The sequence below is a fragment of the Staurois parvus genome, unplaced genomic scaffold (assembly GCF_062004578.1).
Source record: "Staurois parvus isolate SC_StPar_1 unplaced genomic scaffold, SC_StPar_1.0 ptg004012l, whole genome shotgun sequence".
Lineage (NCBI taxonomy): Eukaryota > Metazoa > Chordata > Amphibia > Anura > Ranidae > Staurois > Staurois parvus.
The window spans coordinates 1-16,669 of NW_028321807.1; the positions used below are offsets into that span (position 1 = coordinate 1).

General features: G+C 51.9%; 1 long non-coding RNA gene across 1 annotated transcript; it reads right to left on the minus strand.

Moving 5' to 3' along the window:
- Positions 1–2,024: 2,024 nt before the first annotated feature.
- Positions 2,025–15,363, minus strand: LOC149427117 (uncharacterized). Its single transcript, XR_016311440.1, has 2 exons — positions 15,115–15,363; positions 2,025–4,786 (listed from the first exon to the last, which is right to left on the minus strand). It is a non-coding gene; the product is annotated as an uncharacterized LOC149427117 (long non-coding RNA).
- Positions 15,364–16,669: the final 1,306 nt, after the last annotated feature.

Sequence of the window (16,669 nt, forward strand, 5' to 3'; positions counted from 1 at the left end):
TCTACATGCAGGAGGGGATTCGCACACGTTGTTCCTCAACCTGCCAGATGGGGGCACTGCTAGCACACGGAAAGGTGGCTTCCCTTTGCAGGCTGGGATTAGAGAAGGGGCGGGATTAGAGAAGGGGCGGGATAACAACAACCTGCGACACTACAGAGGGCGTCCGATTGGTGGGCGGTGCTTACTTGGCGTTCATCTCTCAGTAATGGGCGTGGCACCTGTATGGAGAGGCAAATGTATATAAAAGAGTCACCAGGAGGGACGACACGCAGGCGATGTGGGTGACCGAGCAACATTCTGGTGCAGGGTGACCCAAACCATGGCAGCTTCTCGGCCAATCTGTGTGCGGCTTGGAGTGCGGGTACAAGGAAGGGCGGTGCCGAGACGGCGAGGAAGAAGAGGAAGCAGATGCAGAGATCAGACAGAGGAAGGAACGGCCAATCAGGATTCCCGGATTCATTGAACTTTCATTTCTGGTTTCTCAGAACGCCTGGAGGAGGAGGAACACTTCGGGAGCTGAAGGCCGGTGACCACCACTACTACCGCCCCCCACACCACCATTACCCCACCCCCCCTCGCACTACCACCATCGCCCCCCAATGTGCAGGAGGGGCGTGGCTTGTACACAGGACACTAAAGATGCAATTAAAGTACATTTGTGACCGACTATGGCAAGTGGGGGAGGGGCTTCTTCAGAATTCAATCCAACTGCTCACCAATCATCCCCGCCCACATAGTGCTCATCCGCCCCCAAATGCATTTTGCTCACAGACAGCACCCCCCTTCCCCACAGTGCTCACCCCACCCCCGACTCAGATTGTGCACCCCCCACACACAGTGCTCACAGACCCCAGTGTGTTCACAGAGAGCACCCCCCTTCCCCCAGTGCTCACAGACCCCGCCCCCACACAGTGCTCACAGACTGCCCCCCCACACCCACAGTGCTCACACACTGCCCCCCCACACACACAGTGCTCACAGACTGCCCCCCCACACACACAGTGCTCACACACTGCCCCCTCACACCCACAGTGCTCACACACTGCCCCCCCAACACACACACAGTGCTCACACACTGCCCCCCCACACACACACAGTGCTCACACACTGCCCCCCCACACACACAGTGCTCACAGACTGCCCCCCCACACACACAGTGCTCACAGACTGCCCCCCCACACACACAGTGCTCACAGACTGCCCCCCCACACACACAGTGCTCACACACTGCCCCCCCACACACACACAGTGCTCACACACTGCCCCCCCACCACACACACAGCGCTCACAGACTGCCCCCCCACACACACACAGCGCTCACAGACTGCCCCCCCACACACACAGTGCTCACAGACTGCCCCCCCACACCCACAGTGCTCACAGACTGCCCCCCACACACACAGTGCTCACAGACTGCCCCCCCACACACACACAGTGCTCACAGACTGCCCCCCCACACACACACAGTGCTCACAGACTGCCCCCCCACACAGTGCTCACAGACTGCCCCCCACACACACACAGTGCTCACAGACTGCCCCCCCACACAGTGCTCACAGACTGCCCCCCCACACACACACAGTGCTCACACACTGCCCCCCCCACACACAGTGCTCACAGACTGCCCCCCCACACAGTGCTCACAGACTGCCCCCCCACACACACACAGTGCTCACAGACTGCCCCCCCACACAGTGCTCACACACTGCCCCCCCACACACAGTGCTCACAGACTGCCCCCCCACACTGCACATGACTACCCCAACGCTGCTCACCATTTATTTCAATTAAAAAAAATATATATATTAAAAATTAACAGACTCCGCCCCCTAACCGGAGATCCCCATTTCTTGATGAGCTTCTCATTCCATTATGAAGGTTGTAAGCAGAACGACCCCCACAGGTGTCAAAGGCCTGGATTTACAGAGCCACTCTAACCCCCCCCCCCCCCCTCCCATGTATCTTCTGTTGTCACTGAAGCCCCCCACATGACCCCCCAGCAGTAAGAGACCACAGCAGAATGATACAGAAGATGGAGCTTATTGGGGGGAGAGACAGGCCAAGCAACACAGAGAACAACCAGAGAATACGTCAGCCACCATCAACGTGCACAACCCCCCCCCCCCCTCCATGGGAGAGGACCCCGCAGACACCCATCCCGGGGGCACCCTTCAGACGGGAATGTCACTGTTCACAGCGTCTACATGTTGTGTGTATAATAAAGTTATTTCAGATCTGAGAACTTCCTGTTGTACGGCCCTGGGGGCCAAAACCAAATCACACGGACGGGTTCAATCTGAACGGTACCGACCCGCTGCACTGGAGCGCCAAGTGTCCCCACAACGGGCTATGGAGGCTCCCATGACTGGTCTAGAGTACCGCCATCCCTGCCAACATGGCCATTCCATTCCCAACGCCCCATTGGCTCAGCTCTCAGGTGTCCCTACTTCGAGACCTCCCTACAGGAACCCCAGGATCTGTGCCTCTGCCAGTCTCCATCGACCTGCTACAGCAGTTAGGGAGTCTCACTACCCCTGCTGCATTTTAAGTGTCACAACCAGTAAATGGTGCAGACTGTTAGCAAGTACAAGAGGGCCACAGGCCTTTTCCGTTTGGCCCATTAAAGACCCCCAGCAATCAATGTTACTTGCTGTGTGGCCCCATTGTATACCCCCATTGTATACCCCAGCAGTCAGTAGTGGTATTTGCAGTGTGGCCCATTGCAGACCCCAGTAGTCCGTACCGGTACTTGGTCCGCTGTATACCCCTCTTACAGACCCCAGCAATCTGTAGTTGTACTTGCTGTGTGGCTCATTGCAGAGCCCAACAGCAAATAGTGGTACATGCAATGTGGCCCCCAACAGTAAGTAGCAGTACTTGCTGTGTGGCCCATTGCAGACCCCAGCAGTCAGTACTGGTATGTGCTGTGTGGCCCATTGCAGACCCCAGCAGTCAGTACTGGTATGTGCTGTGTGGCCCATTGCAGACCCCAGCAGTCAGTACTGGTATGTGCTGTGTGGCCCATTGCAGACCCCAGCCGTCCATAGCTGTACTAGGTGTGGCCCACTGTATGCCCCCATTACAGATCCCAGCAGTCCATAGTGGTGCTTGCTGTGTGACCCATTGCAGACCCCAGCAGTCAATAATGGTACTTTTTGTGGTCCATTGCAGAACACAAGCTGTCAGTAGTGGTACTTGCTGTGTGGCCCCTTTACAGACCCTAGCAGTCAGTAGCGGTACTTGCTGTGTGGCCCACTTCAGATCTCAGCCAGTAATGGTACTTTGTGTGGCCCATTGCAGACCCCAGCAGTCAGTAATGGTACTTGCCGTGAGGCCCATTGCAGACCCAAGCAGTCAGTAATGGTACTTTATGAGGCCCATTGCGGACCCCAGCAGTCAGTAACGGTACTTGCCATGTGGCCCATTGCAAACCCCAGCAGTCAGTAACAGTACTTACCGTGAGGCCCATTGCAGACCCCAGCAGTCAGTAACGGTACTTGCCGTGAGGCCCATTGCAGACCCCAGCAGTCAGTAGCTGTACTTGCCGTGAGGCCCATTGCAGACCCCAGCAGTCAGTAACGGTACTTGCCATGTGGCCCATTGCAGACCCCAGCAGTCAGTAACGGTACTTGCCGTGAGGCCCATTGCAGACCCCAGCAGTCAGTAACGGTACTTGCCGTGAGGCCCATTGCAGACCCCAGCAGTCAGTAACGGTACTTGCCGTGAGGCCCATTGCAGACCCCAGCAGTCAGTAATGGTACTTGCCGTGAGGCCCATTGCAGACCCCGGCAGTCAGTAACGGTACTTGCCGTGTGGCCCATTGCAGACCCCAGCAGTCAGTAACGGTACTTGCCGTGAGGCCCATTGCAGACCCCAGCAGTCAGTAACGGTACTTGCCGTGAGGCCCATTGCAGACCCCAGCAGTCAGTAACGGTACTTGCCGTGAGGCCCATTGCAGACCCCAGCAGTCAGTAACGGTATTTGCCGTGAAGCCCATTGCAGACCCCAGAAGTCAATGATGGTATTTGCTGTGTGGCCCATTGCAGACCCCAGCAGTCAGTAGTGGCACATGCTGTGTGGCCCATTGCAGACCCCAGCAGCCCCTAATGGAAGCATTCAACAGTAAAGGGGTTATAATGACCGTGATCTTTAGCAGTCTTATGTAGCATGTCCGCAGTGCAACTCTCTCCTGCCATGTGCCTTTAGGCTCCCCCTGAAGCATTTCTGCAGTCTGATGATCTCCTCTAGTACATCTAAAGCCTGACAGTCATTTGCCAAATACTGACTATTAGCAGCCCTTTGGAACTGCCAGGGGCCACAGTAGAGGCTACCCACAGCTTATAAGTAGACAACCATGGTTATGAAGGGTGACGAGACTGACAGCGGCACAGATATTCCTATGATGTGTAGTCACAGAACACCTCCAGCTCAGATACGGGGCTTTTTAGGAAAATTACCCCCCCCCCCCCCCTAATTGACCATTCAGCTGGGTATTTATTGAAATGTCCAGTTTCGCAGGTATTGGTAAAAGCAGTTCCATGTGGGTGGAGAGGGAGGGCATTAAAATCAGGGGGGACAGAATAGGTTGCGATGATATGGAGGCCTTCCAATGTGGCACTAGACAAGACTAGCGACACCCTGGCCCCGGAAGCGCTGTACGTCTCCATCCGTTCCGCCATGCTATGGGAGTGTGGGGCTGGGCGACCTCAGTCACAGAGGTCATGGAGGGTGAGCTTCAACTCACTAGACAGAAGCCTGTTTTTCTCCATCTGGCTGTAGAGGCGCTCTGCGGGGGAGGGGCGGAGGGGAGGGGCAGTGGAAAGACAGGAAAAAAAGAAAAAACAGAGAGAGAGACAGATTGTGTTAGTGGAAGAGACAGCTTGTGTTACGGGGCTCTTCATCCAGCCTTAAATCTCTTATATACACATTGGGCCTCTAAATTATTGCTTTTGGTGGATTTGTCCTCATTAGAGTCGTGTGTCATAATGGAGGGCTCCGATGGCTAGGCCTTCCCTCTGCCAGCCCCAGCCTCATTTGTGTTCCAGTATACGTCCAGATTGGAGAGGCCCCATCTGTATGGGAACAGCAGAGACTTCACCACTGGAGTCCGATAGAGATCACATTCTACAGAGTTCTCACCACTGGAGTCCGAGATCCCGTTCTTCAATGGTGAGGTCTCTGGAGTCCGTGACAAGATCCATGGGGATGAATCTGAAGAATATAGAGTTCCTAAGAGGGATCCCATTCTTTAGGAGGACTTCACTGGAGTCTGAGAGATTCCATTTTTCAATGAGGAGGTCTCTGGAGTCCGTGACAAGATCCATGGGGATGAATCTAAAGAATGTGATCCCTCTTAGGAACTCCACATTCTTCAGAAACGTCCCCATTGATCTTGTCATGGACTCCAGAGACCTCCCCATTGAAAAATGGAATCTCTGACTCCAGTGGAGTCCGTGACAAGATCCACGGGGATGTTTCTGAAGAATATAGAGTTCCTAAGAGGGATCACATTCTTTAGAGGACTTCACTGCAGTCCGAGAGCACATTCTTCAATGGTGAGGTCTTTGGAGTCCCTGACAGATCAATGGGGACATTTCTGAAGAATGGAGTTCCTGAGAAAGATCACATTCTTCAGAGATCTCACCATTGCAGTACAAAAGAGATCACATTCTTTAGATCAGACTCAGGGACTCCACATTTTTTCAGAATCGCCACCATTGATCTGTCAGGGACTCCAATGGTGAGATCACATTCTTCAATTATGAGATTTCTGGAGTCCCTGACAAATCAATGAGGGCGTTTGAAGAATGTGATTCCCCCTCAGGGACTTCACGTTCTTCAAGAGACTTCACATTCTTCAGGAAGTCCCCATTGATCTCTCTCATGGACACCGATGGTGAGGTCACTGAAGAATGTGACCTCACTGATCTGTGGAAGGACTCCAGAGACCTCACCGCTGAAGAATGGGATCTCTTGGAATCCAATGCTGAGGGTCTCTGAGGACTGTGATCCTGAGAGAGATCAATGGTGAGGTCTTTGTGAACCCGAGAGAGACTATAGAGTCCCTGAGAGAGATCACATTCTTCAATCTTCAGAGACCTCACGATTGAAATCTAGGAGATCCCATTCTTCAGTGGTAAAGTCTCTGGAGTCCTTGACAGATCAGTGAGGTCACATTCTTCAGAGACCTTACCACTGAATGGGATCTCCTGGACTCAAATGGTGAGGTCTCTGAAGATTGTGAACCCGAGAGAGATGATCAAGTCCCTGAGAGAGATCACATTCTTCAAAGACCTCACCACTGATCTCTCTCAGGATCACAATCTTCAGAGACCCTCACCATTGGATTCCAAAAGAGATCCCCTTCAGTGGTAAGGTTTCTGGAGTCCCTGACAGATCAGTGAGGTCACATTCTTCAGAAACCTCACCATTGTTGTCCCTGAGATCAATGGTGACTTTCTGAAGAATGTAGAGTCCCTGAGAGATCTCTGAAGAATGTGATCCCCCTCTGGGAATCTACATTCTTCAGAAACACCCCCATGATTTGTCAGGGACTCCAGAAACCTCATAATTGAAGAATCTCCTTTGGACTCCAACGGTGAGGTCTTTGAAGAACGTGATCTCACTATTGGAGTCCCTGACAGATCAATGGTGGCGATTCTGAAAAATGTGGTGTCCCTGAGCGAGATCTATGAAGAATGTGATATCTTTTGGAATCCAATGGTGAGGGTCTCTGAAGATTGTGATGCTGAGAGATCAGTGGTGAGGTCTTTGAAGAATGATCTCCCTCAGGGACTTGATCATTTCTCGCGGGTTCACAATCTTCAGAGACCTCACCATCTGAGTCCAGGAGATCCCATTCAGTGGTAAGGACTCTGAAGAATGTGACCTCAATGATCTGTCAAGGACTCCATAGACGACACCATTGAAGTCCCTGAGAGCACATTCTTCAGAAACGTCACCACTGATCGCATCAAGGATTCCAGGGGTATGTTCTCTGAAGAATGTGATAACCACCACTAAAGTCCCTGAGAGATCACACTCTAAAGAATGTCATCTTTCAGGGACTCAAGTGATGAAGTTTCTGAAGAGACCTCACCAGTGGAGTCCAAGAGATCCCATTCTTCAGTGGTAAGGTCTCTGGAGTCCTTGACAGATCAATGGTGAGGTCTTTGAAGAATGTGACCTCAATGAAGACCCTTAGAGATCAATTCTTCAAAGACCTCACCATTGATCTGTCAAGGACTCCAGAGACCTTACCACTGAAGAATGGGATCTCTTGGACTCCACTGGTGAGGTCCCTGAAGGAATGTCATCTCTCTCAGGGACTTCAGTGGTGAGGACATTGAAGAATGTGACCTCAATGAAGACCCTTAGAGATCAATTCTTCAATGTCCTCACCAGTGAAGTCCCTGAGAGAGATGACATTCCTTCAGGGACCTTACCAGTGGCGTCCAAGAGATACCATTCTTCAGTGCCAAGGTCTCTGGAGTCCTTGACAGATCAGTGAGGTCGCATTCTTCAAAGACCTCACCACTGAAGTCCCTGAAAGATCACATGCTTCAGAAACATCAACACTGGAGTTCCTGAGAGAAATTACATTCCTTCACTAGTGGAGTCCCTGAGAAAGGACAATGGTGACATTTCTGAACAGTGTCGAGTCCCTGAGAAAGATCAAATTCTTCAGAGATTTGGAGTCATAACGTTAGCGAGACCCCACCAATGCAGTCCCCGAGAGAGATCACGTTCTTCGGAGACCTCGCCATTGGAGTCCTTTAGAGAGATTACATTCAGAAACATCACCACTGATCTCCGTCAAGGACTCCAGTGACGATATCACATTCTTCTGAGACCTCACAATTGCAGTCCCTGAGAGAGATCACATTCTTCAGAGACCTCACCATTGGAGTTGCCTTCAGAGAGGTCACATTCTTCAGAGACCTCACCATTGGAGTTGCCTTCAGAGAGGTCACATTCTTCAGAGACCTCACCATTGGAGTTGCCTTCAGAGAGGTCACATTCTTCAGAGACCTCACCATTGGAGTTGCCTTCAGAGAGGTCACATTCTTCAGGAGACCTCACCACTGAAGTTCATGAGAGATCGCGTTCTTCGGGGGACCTCATCATTGGAGTTCCCTTTAGAGAGATCATGTTCTTCGGAGACCTCAACATTGAGTCTCAGAGATCACATTCCTCAAAATCTGAACATCAAAATATCAGTTTTGTGTGGACTAACCCTTCTATAACGTGTCAGAGAACCATTTCATCCCTAGCCACCAGATTCTCTCCAATTACAGAAGAGAAAATTAGAGTTCAAACCTGATTGGTTTTTACAGGAGTTCTGTCAGACCCTTAAACAAGACCCACTGCCTCTGGAAACTGGGGTGCAAACCATTCTCACAATTAAATAGGCAAGCTACTGCATTACCAATTGCTGGGTAATTTGTACCGCTGCACCAGGGACGCATTTGTACCCTAAACCAAGGGTAGGCCACCTTGGCACTGCAGCTGTGGTGAAAACTACAAATCCCATCATGCCTCTGCTTCTAGGAGTCGTGGCTGTCAGTCTTGCAAAGCCTCATGGGACTTGTAGTTTCATCACGTCTGGAGCAACAAATGTGTTTGCCCCAAACAGTTTCCAGGGGCAGCTTATCTGGAAAGCAGAAGAAATTGCAGCTGGCTGAAGGAGACCATGTCTGGAAAATGAGAAAAAAAAACGAGAACAAAAAGAGGAAGCAAAGACAGGAGGCGGCTTGCTAACTGGTCCTCACGCACGCACCTTCCGTGGACTTGCAATGTGTTGGCGGTTTGGAATTTCACAGTTCTCTATTCACGGATCTACGCAACCTTCATGTTAACCCACCCAAGAGGCTGCTGGGAAGTTTCTAGACACCACCCCTCTCCAAACACTACAAGAGCTAGACCTAGAATATTCGACACCTAAAGACCGAGGATGTATATTGTGAGGAAACGTCCAAAGTTCGCTGTACACCGCTACGGACACGTCGGCACTATAGAGAGGTAGCAGTACACGGTGCAGTCCCATGGACAGAAGACAAGACTGCTGCCTCCGGTGGAGAGAGATGGAAATACAGCCGAGGCCCTTATCTGCGCATACAGGAAGCCTATGTGTCAAAACATGACATGGAGGAACCGCGACACGTGTTCACCGATAAGCCGGCCGCCGAGGACACGCCTGTTTCACGCAGATTATCGCTCAACTGATTTTAAAAATGATATGCGGTCGTCTCGCCAAGAACAGGACTTTCCTTCCTTATCAGTGCTAGTGAGAGGTTGGCAGTACTCGTGGCACTTCATGTGTGAGATTCCAGGGGAGGACAATGAAGTCATTATGTAGCTTCCGGCCTCTCACTTCGCAATGTCAGACTGGTGAGGCCGGGTCATAAAGAGGCGCAAAGTATTTACAACCCAACCCCCTCCACCCCTCCCCCAAATACGCAAGATCACAGTCTGTACTCCAACCCCAAACCGCACTTCTATAGAAGAGGAACTCCACATTCCTCCGTTATATGATCCCTTGTCTCCCCTCCCCCATATCATCCCTGTCCCCGATAAGGTTCCTGGTCTCACCCCCTATATATTATCTCTGACCCCCGATAAGGTTCCTGGTCTCACCCCCTATATATTATCCCTGACCCCCGATAAGGTGCCTGGTCTCACCCCCTATATATTATCTCTGACCCCCGATAAGGTCCCTTGTCTCACCCATATATTATCCCTGACCCCCGATAAGGTGCCTGGTCTCACCCCCTATACATTATCTCTGACCCCCGATAAGGTCCCTAGTCTCACCCATATATTATCCCTGACCCCCGATAAGGTGCCTGGTCTCACCCCCTATATATTATCCCTGACCCCTGATAAGGTCCCTGGTCTCACCCCCCTGTACAGTATCCCTGATAAGGTGCTTGGTCTCACCCCCCTATACATTATCCCTGTCCCCAATAAGGTCCCTGGTCTCACACCCCCCCCCCCCCCCTATCATCCCTGACCCCCGATAAGGTCCCTGGTCTCACCCCCCCCTATATATTATCCCTGACCCCCGATAAGGTCCCTGGTCTCACCCCCCTATATATTATCCCTGACCCCCGATAAGGTCCCTGGTCTCACCCCCCTATATATTATCCCTGACCCCCGATAAGGTCCCTGGTCTCACCCCCCTATATATTATCCCTGACCCCCGATAAGGTCCCTGGTCTCACCCCCCTATATATTATCCCTGACCCCCGATAAGGTCCCTGGTCTCACCCCCTATATATTATCCCTGACCCTGATAAGGTCCCTGGTCTCACCCCCCCCCCCCCCCCTATATATTATCCCTGACCCCCGATAAGGTCCCTGGTCTCACCCCCTATATATTATCCCTGACCCTGATAAGGTCCCTGGTCTCACCCCCCCCCCCCCCCCTATATATTATCCCTGACCCCCGATAAGGTCCCTGGTCTCACCCCCCCCCCTATATATTATCCCTGACCCCCAATAAGGTGCCTGGTCTCACCCCCCATATATTATCCCTCAGCTTTGATAGCACCCCTGGGACTCCCACCTCCTACATATGATCCCTGATCATGTGACGATTTCTAACCCCTCCCACACGTGGAATGAATAATGAAGGCGATGCTTGCAGAGACAAGTTCTGGACAAAGAATGTTTCAAGATTAAATATTGTGCATTCCAGAATGCTTACAAAGGCCTATCTTCCTACGATCGATATGTCCCGGTTCACGCACTAGATCGGCTTTGAAGTCGCACGATGGCAGTGCGACTTGATAGACAATCTGTGCGACTTGATGCAAGTCGCACCCCAAATCCGCAGGAACCATTTTTCTAATCGCCGCGTCTTGCTCCAATTAGAACGTCCTGTTGCTGACCAATGCATGCGATTTTGAACGATCAAATCGCACGCATGGCAACTGGCGTTCCTCCCGCAGAGCGACACCGCGTCATTCCTCTTCACACTTATCGGATGTGACCGCGCGGCAATGCCATTCACCCGTGACATCTCACCAAGTGCTGAGCTATGTAAACCCCAATCAATGACTCGCTCCCTTCTGTTCCAGCCTTACATGGGTCAAAATTCGACCAATTTTCCTTCAGAAAATCGGCTCCAAGAATAAATCGGCCGATTTTCGCTCTGTTAGTGGGTCAATGGCACCGGCTGATTTTCGTGGGTTCCTCCCCTTTTCGGTGATTGTGCATGTGAAAAACTACCGATTTTCAACTCGATGGTCAGATCAGACCCTAAATGTGCAACCTGCACATTGTGCAACCAGGTAAATGTGGAAGTAAGAGGGGAGGGGTGGTAAAAATTTGCTTTAAGTACAGCGGGGACTAGGTGTACGATATCCATTCACCTTTTCGCTTTTCCCATCAGATGAATTTCCACTTTAGGGCCTCATTTACACCGGCGTACAATGGACTCCAGTGCAAGGGCTGCGTTTACCTGCATGGGGATGCACAAGTGTTCCGTGCGTCCAGTCCCATTCGTGGGACGCAGCTCTGACACAGATGCGGCTCCCAGACATCCCTGCGACTTTTCAGCCCCAATCACAGACAGCGTTTGGGGCCCGCACAGATTGTTATATAGGAGCAGTGGCTGGGTCTGTGGAGCCGCCCCGTCCCAATAGACATGAATGGGACTGTCTGTACAGAACACCTACGCAGGTAACACGTGGCCCTTGTAAGCTGTGGTACACCCATGTGAAGGAGGCCTAAAGCTGAGGTTTATTTTGCTTTCCCCAGTCCCCCCCCCCAAAAAAACCATCCCCCCATTAAAATAAAACAGTCGTCCCCCTAATAAAACGGTCGGTCCCCCCCATTACATAAACCGGTCGGTCCCCCCCATTACATAAACCGGTCGGTCCCCCCCCCATTACATAAACCGGTCGGTCCCCCCCCCATTACATAAACCGGTCGGTCCCCCCCCCCATTACATAAACCGGTCGGTCCCCCCCCCCCATTACATAAACCGGTCGGTCCCCCCCCCCCATTACATAAACCGGTCGGTCCCCCCCCATTACATAAACCGGTCGGTCCCCCCCATTACATAAACCGGTCGGTCCCCCCCCATTACATAAACCGGTCGGTCCCCCCCCATTACATAAACCGGTCGGTCCCCCCCATTACATAAACCGGTCGGTCCCCCCCCATTACATAAACCGGTCGGTCCCCCCCCCATTACATAAAACGGTCGGTCCCCCCCCATTACATAAAACGGTCGGTCCCCCCCCATTACATAAAACGGTCGGTCCCCCCCCCATTACATAAAACAGTCGGTCCCCCCCCATTACATAAAACAGTCGGTCCCCCCCCATTACATAAAACAGTCGGTCCCCCCCCCATTACATAAAACAGTCGGTCCCCCCCCATTACATAAAACAGTCGGTCCCCCATTACATAAAACAGTCGGTCCCCCATTACATAAAACAGTCGGTCCCCCATTACATAAAACAGTCGGTCCCCCATTACATAAAACAGTCGGTCCCCCATTACATAAAACAGTCGGTCCCCCATTACATAAAACAGTCGGTCCCCCATTACATAAAACAGTCGGTCCCCCATTACATAAAACAGTCGGTCCCCCATTACATAAAACAGTCGGTCCCCCATTACATAAAACAGTCGGTCCCCCATTACATAAAACAGTCGGTCCCCCATTACATAAAACAGTCGGTCCCCCATTACATAAAACAGTCGGTCCCCCATTACATAAAACAGTCGGTCCCCCATTACATAAAACAGTCGGTCCCCCATTACATAAAACAGTCGGTCCCCCATTACATAAAACAGTCGGTCCCCCATTACATAAAACAGTCCATTTTCATTGCATACACGGGCGTTCCCAGGCAGGTGCTGGGGGTACACGCCGCACCGGGTGACACCTATAGCACACAGGGTGACACCGGACCCGCTCCACAAAAAAGGTTTAAAGCAAGCCGACGATCCCCGCAGGATGGATCGGATCTGCGGATTGAGCAGGATGGATTGGACTCTGATCCACTATACTCCCCAATCCGCAGATCTGATCCATCCTGCGAGGATTGGAGGGGGGTGTCACCAAGTGTTAGCGCACCGGGTGACAGCAACCCTAGGGACCCCCTGATGGCATACCTTATTTTAGACCCAGTGAGGCCTTCTAAAGAGTAATCAGGTTGGAGCGAACTTCGTCATTACTGGCCCTTTAAACCTGGAATCTGGTGCAACAGCTACTGACCGCAGGGATGGCAGCGACACCAACTACACAGAACTGAATCCCCTTCCCAAACACAAGTGACACCGTCACAAAGACACAGCCACTCCATAGTTTATAAAAGAAAGTTCTTTTGGTGTAAACAGTTTGTACAATCAGAAAACATAATGGAGGGAGCGAATGAGGGAGAAGAGAAGGAGGGAGCGAATGAGGGAGAAGAGAAGGAGGGAGCGAATGAGGGAGAAGAGAAGGAGGGAGCGAATGAGGGAGAAGAGAAGGAGGAAGCGAATGAGGGGGAAGAAAAGGAGGAAGGAAGAGGGGGAAGAAAAGGAGGAAGGAAGAGGGGGAAGAAAAGGAGGAAGGAAGAGGGGGAAGAAAAGGAGGAAGGAAGAGGGGGAAGAGAAGGAGGAAGGAAGAGGGGGAAGAGAAGGAGGAAGGAAGAGGGAGAAGAGAAGGAGGAAGGAAGAGGGAGAAGAGAAGGAGGAAGGAAGAGGGAGAAGAGAAGGAGGAAGGAAGAGGGAGAAGGGAAGGAGGAAGGAAGAGGGAGAAGGGAAGGAGGAAGGAAGAGGGAGAAGAGAAGGAGGAAGGAAGAGGGAGAAGGGAAGGAGGAAGGAAGAGGGAGAAGAGAAGGAGGAAGGAAGAGGGAGAAGGAAGAGGAGGAAGGAAGAGGGAGAAGGAAAGGAAGAGGAGAAGGAAAGGAAGAGGAGAAGGAAAGGAAGAGGAGAAGGAAAGGAAGAGGAGAAGGAAAGGAAGAGGAGAAGGAAAGGAAGAGGAGAAGGAAAGGAAGAGGAGAAGGAAAGGAAGAGGAGAAGGAAAGGAAGAGGAGAAGGAAAGGAAGAGGAGAAGGAGGAAGGAAGAGGAGGAAGGAAGAGGAGAAGGAAGAGGAGAAGGAAGAGGAGAAGGAAGAGGAGAAGGAAGAGGAGAAGGAAGAGGAGAAGGAAGAGGAGAAGGAAGAGGAGAAGGAAGAGGAGAAGGAAGAGGAGAAGGAAGAGGAGAAGGAAGAGGAGAAGGAAGAGGAGAAGGAAGAGGAGAGAGAGGAAGGAAGAGGAGAGAGGAAGGAAGAGAAGAAGGAAGAGGAGAGAGGAAGGAAGAGAAGAAGGAAGAGGAAAGAGGAAGGAAGAGGAAAGAGGAAGAGGAGAGAGGAAGGAGGAAGAGTCCAGCAGCAGATGGCTTGTCGGGGGGATGAGCTGCATTCATCTATGTGAAAAAGAAGAAAGCGATCGGTAAAGCAGCAAGAACGAAGAACTGGGTGGGGGACATGCGGTAAGCTGGAGGGAGAGCAAGAAAAAAAAAATCCACACGTGTCACGCTATTAGTGGTTGTAACACACGCAGAAGACGTGTCTGGGGAGGGGCCAGACAGCAACACATGAGATCACACAAGCTCTGCCCCCCCCCTGTGCAATTAGCAGGCTGGGCGGAGCGACACACGGCGAGGTTAGTACGGCGGCCGCGCCTGAACACGGCCAGCTGCCCCCACCCTGGGCAAGCACACACGGTATTTACATGGAAGTCATATCATTGAGGGCGTGGTCCAGCTCCTCACTAATTGCTTTGTACTTCAGCTTCTGGGCGTACAGCTCATCTGGTGGGGGGGGGGGTAATGGAGAGAGAGGGGGGAATGAACAGGGTAAATATTCAGTCTCTGCCCTGAGAAAATGTCAGACCTCGGCCTAAAAAAGGAAAAAAAAAAAGCAGTCGACTCCCAACATGGTTAACAGGCTATGAATGTCCCTTTATTACTGGATCTTGGCTTCGTTCCCTCAGCGCTCCTTTCCACGACCGTGCCAAACTAACGTGTCACCGGGAAAATATTCACAATGCGTTTGGCTGGCGCGTTCGCTCGTCATTCCTGCAGGCAAGGTTTACAGACCCATTGAAAATGATTGAGGGGGAGGGGCTTACCTTCCAAATCATCAATGGTTTTCTCGAGTTTGGCGACTGATCTCTCGGCAAATTCTGCTCTGGTCTCGGCCTGCCGGGGAAACGAAAGAAATCAAGGATTGGTGTCATGAAAACCTAGAAAAACCACCAAAAGCCGAACGCCACTCATGACATGAGGATTGCGGGACCACCCCACAGCAATGGAGGGAGAAACCTACACTCCTCTTACCCCCTACGGCCTATAGCAGGGGGTGGGGCAAACTGCGGCCCACCAGCTGCTGTGGAACTACAAGTCCCATCATGCCTCTGGGAGTCATTCTCGTGGCCATCAATTCTGCAATGCCACGTGTGAGACTTGTAGTTCCGCAACAGCTGGAGGGACGGTTTTCCCACCCCTGACCTATAAAGTGATTGTAAACCCTTCCATATACCTATCGAAGTGACCGCCTCAGATATGGAACAAATCCGCCTACATAAGTTGTACCTGTTAATCTGCAGTCTTCTGCAAAGTGCAGAATTTATAAAGCTTGTCTGAGAGCCTATTGGAGGGAAGAGAGACACACCCCCCCTCCACACAGCAACAGGCTTTTGGCCTTTGATAACTCCCAAACCGCGAGAGGACCCTCCAGATGGCTAACGAGTTTCCATGGGCACTCGCCTCTTCCTCGGGGCTGGCTCTGAGGAAGATGGGAGTGCCCTTCGAAACATGTCAGCCATCTGTAAGTGTCCTCTCATGGTTTGGGTGTTGTCAAAGTCCAAAAGCCACGTAGTCACTAAGTCAAACGCCCATACCGTGAGAGGACCCTCCAGATGGCCAACGAGTTTCCCGAGGCGCTCCCCTCTTCCTCAGGGCTGGCTCTGAGGAAGAGGGGAGCGCCCCTCAAAACTCGTTAGCCATCTGGGAGGGTCCTCTCATGGTTTGGGTGTTGTCAAAGTCCAAAAGTCACTGCCCAAACAGAGAGGACCCTCCAGATGGCTGACATGTTTCGGGGGGCATTCCCCTCTTCCTCAGCCAGCCCTTCGAAACTAAGCCAGCCATCTGGAGGGTCCTCTTGCAGTTTAGGCGTTGGCTTGGTGGCTTTTGAACTTTGACAACACCCAAACCATGAGAGGTCCTTCCAAATGGTTATCGAGTTTCCAGGGGCGCTCTCCTCTTCCTCAGAACCAGCCCTGAGGAAGAGGGGAGCGCCCCTCGAAACTCATTCGCCATCTGGGAGGGTCCTCTCGCGGTTTGGGCATCGACTTGGTGACTAGGTGGCTTTTGGACTTGATAGCCATCTGGGAGGGTCCTCTCATGGTTTGGGTGTTATCAAAGTCCAAAAGCAACCTAGTCACCAAGTCGATGCCCAAACCGCGAGAGGACCCTCCCAGATGGCTGACATGTTTTGAAGGGCGCTCCCCTCTTCCTCAGAGCTGGCTGAGGAAGAGGGGAACGCCCCCTTAAACATGTCAGCCATCTGGAGGGTCCTCACGGTTTGGGCGTTGACTAGGTGGCTTTTGGACTTTGACAACACCCAAACCATGAGAGGACCCTCCCAGATGGCTGTCAAAGTCCAAAAGCCACCTAAGCAATGCC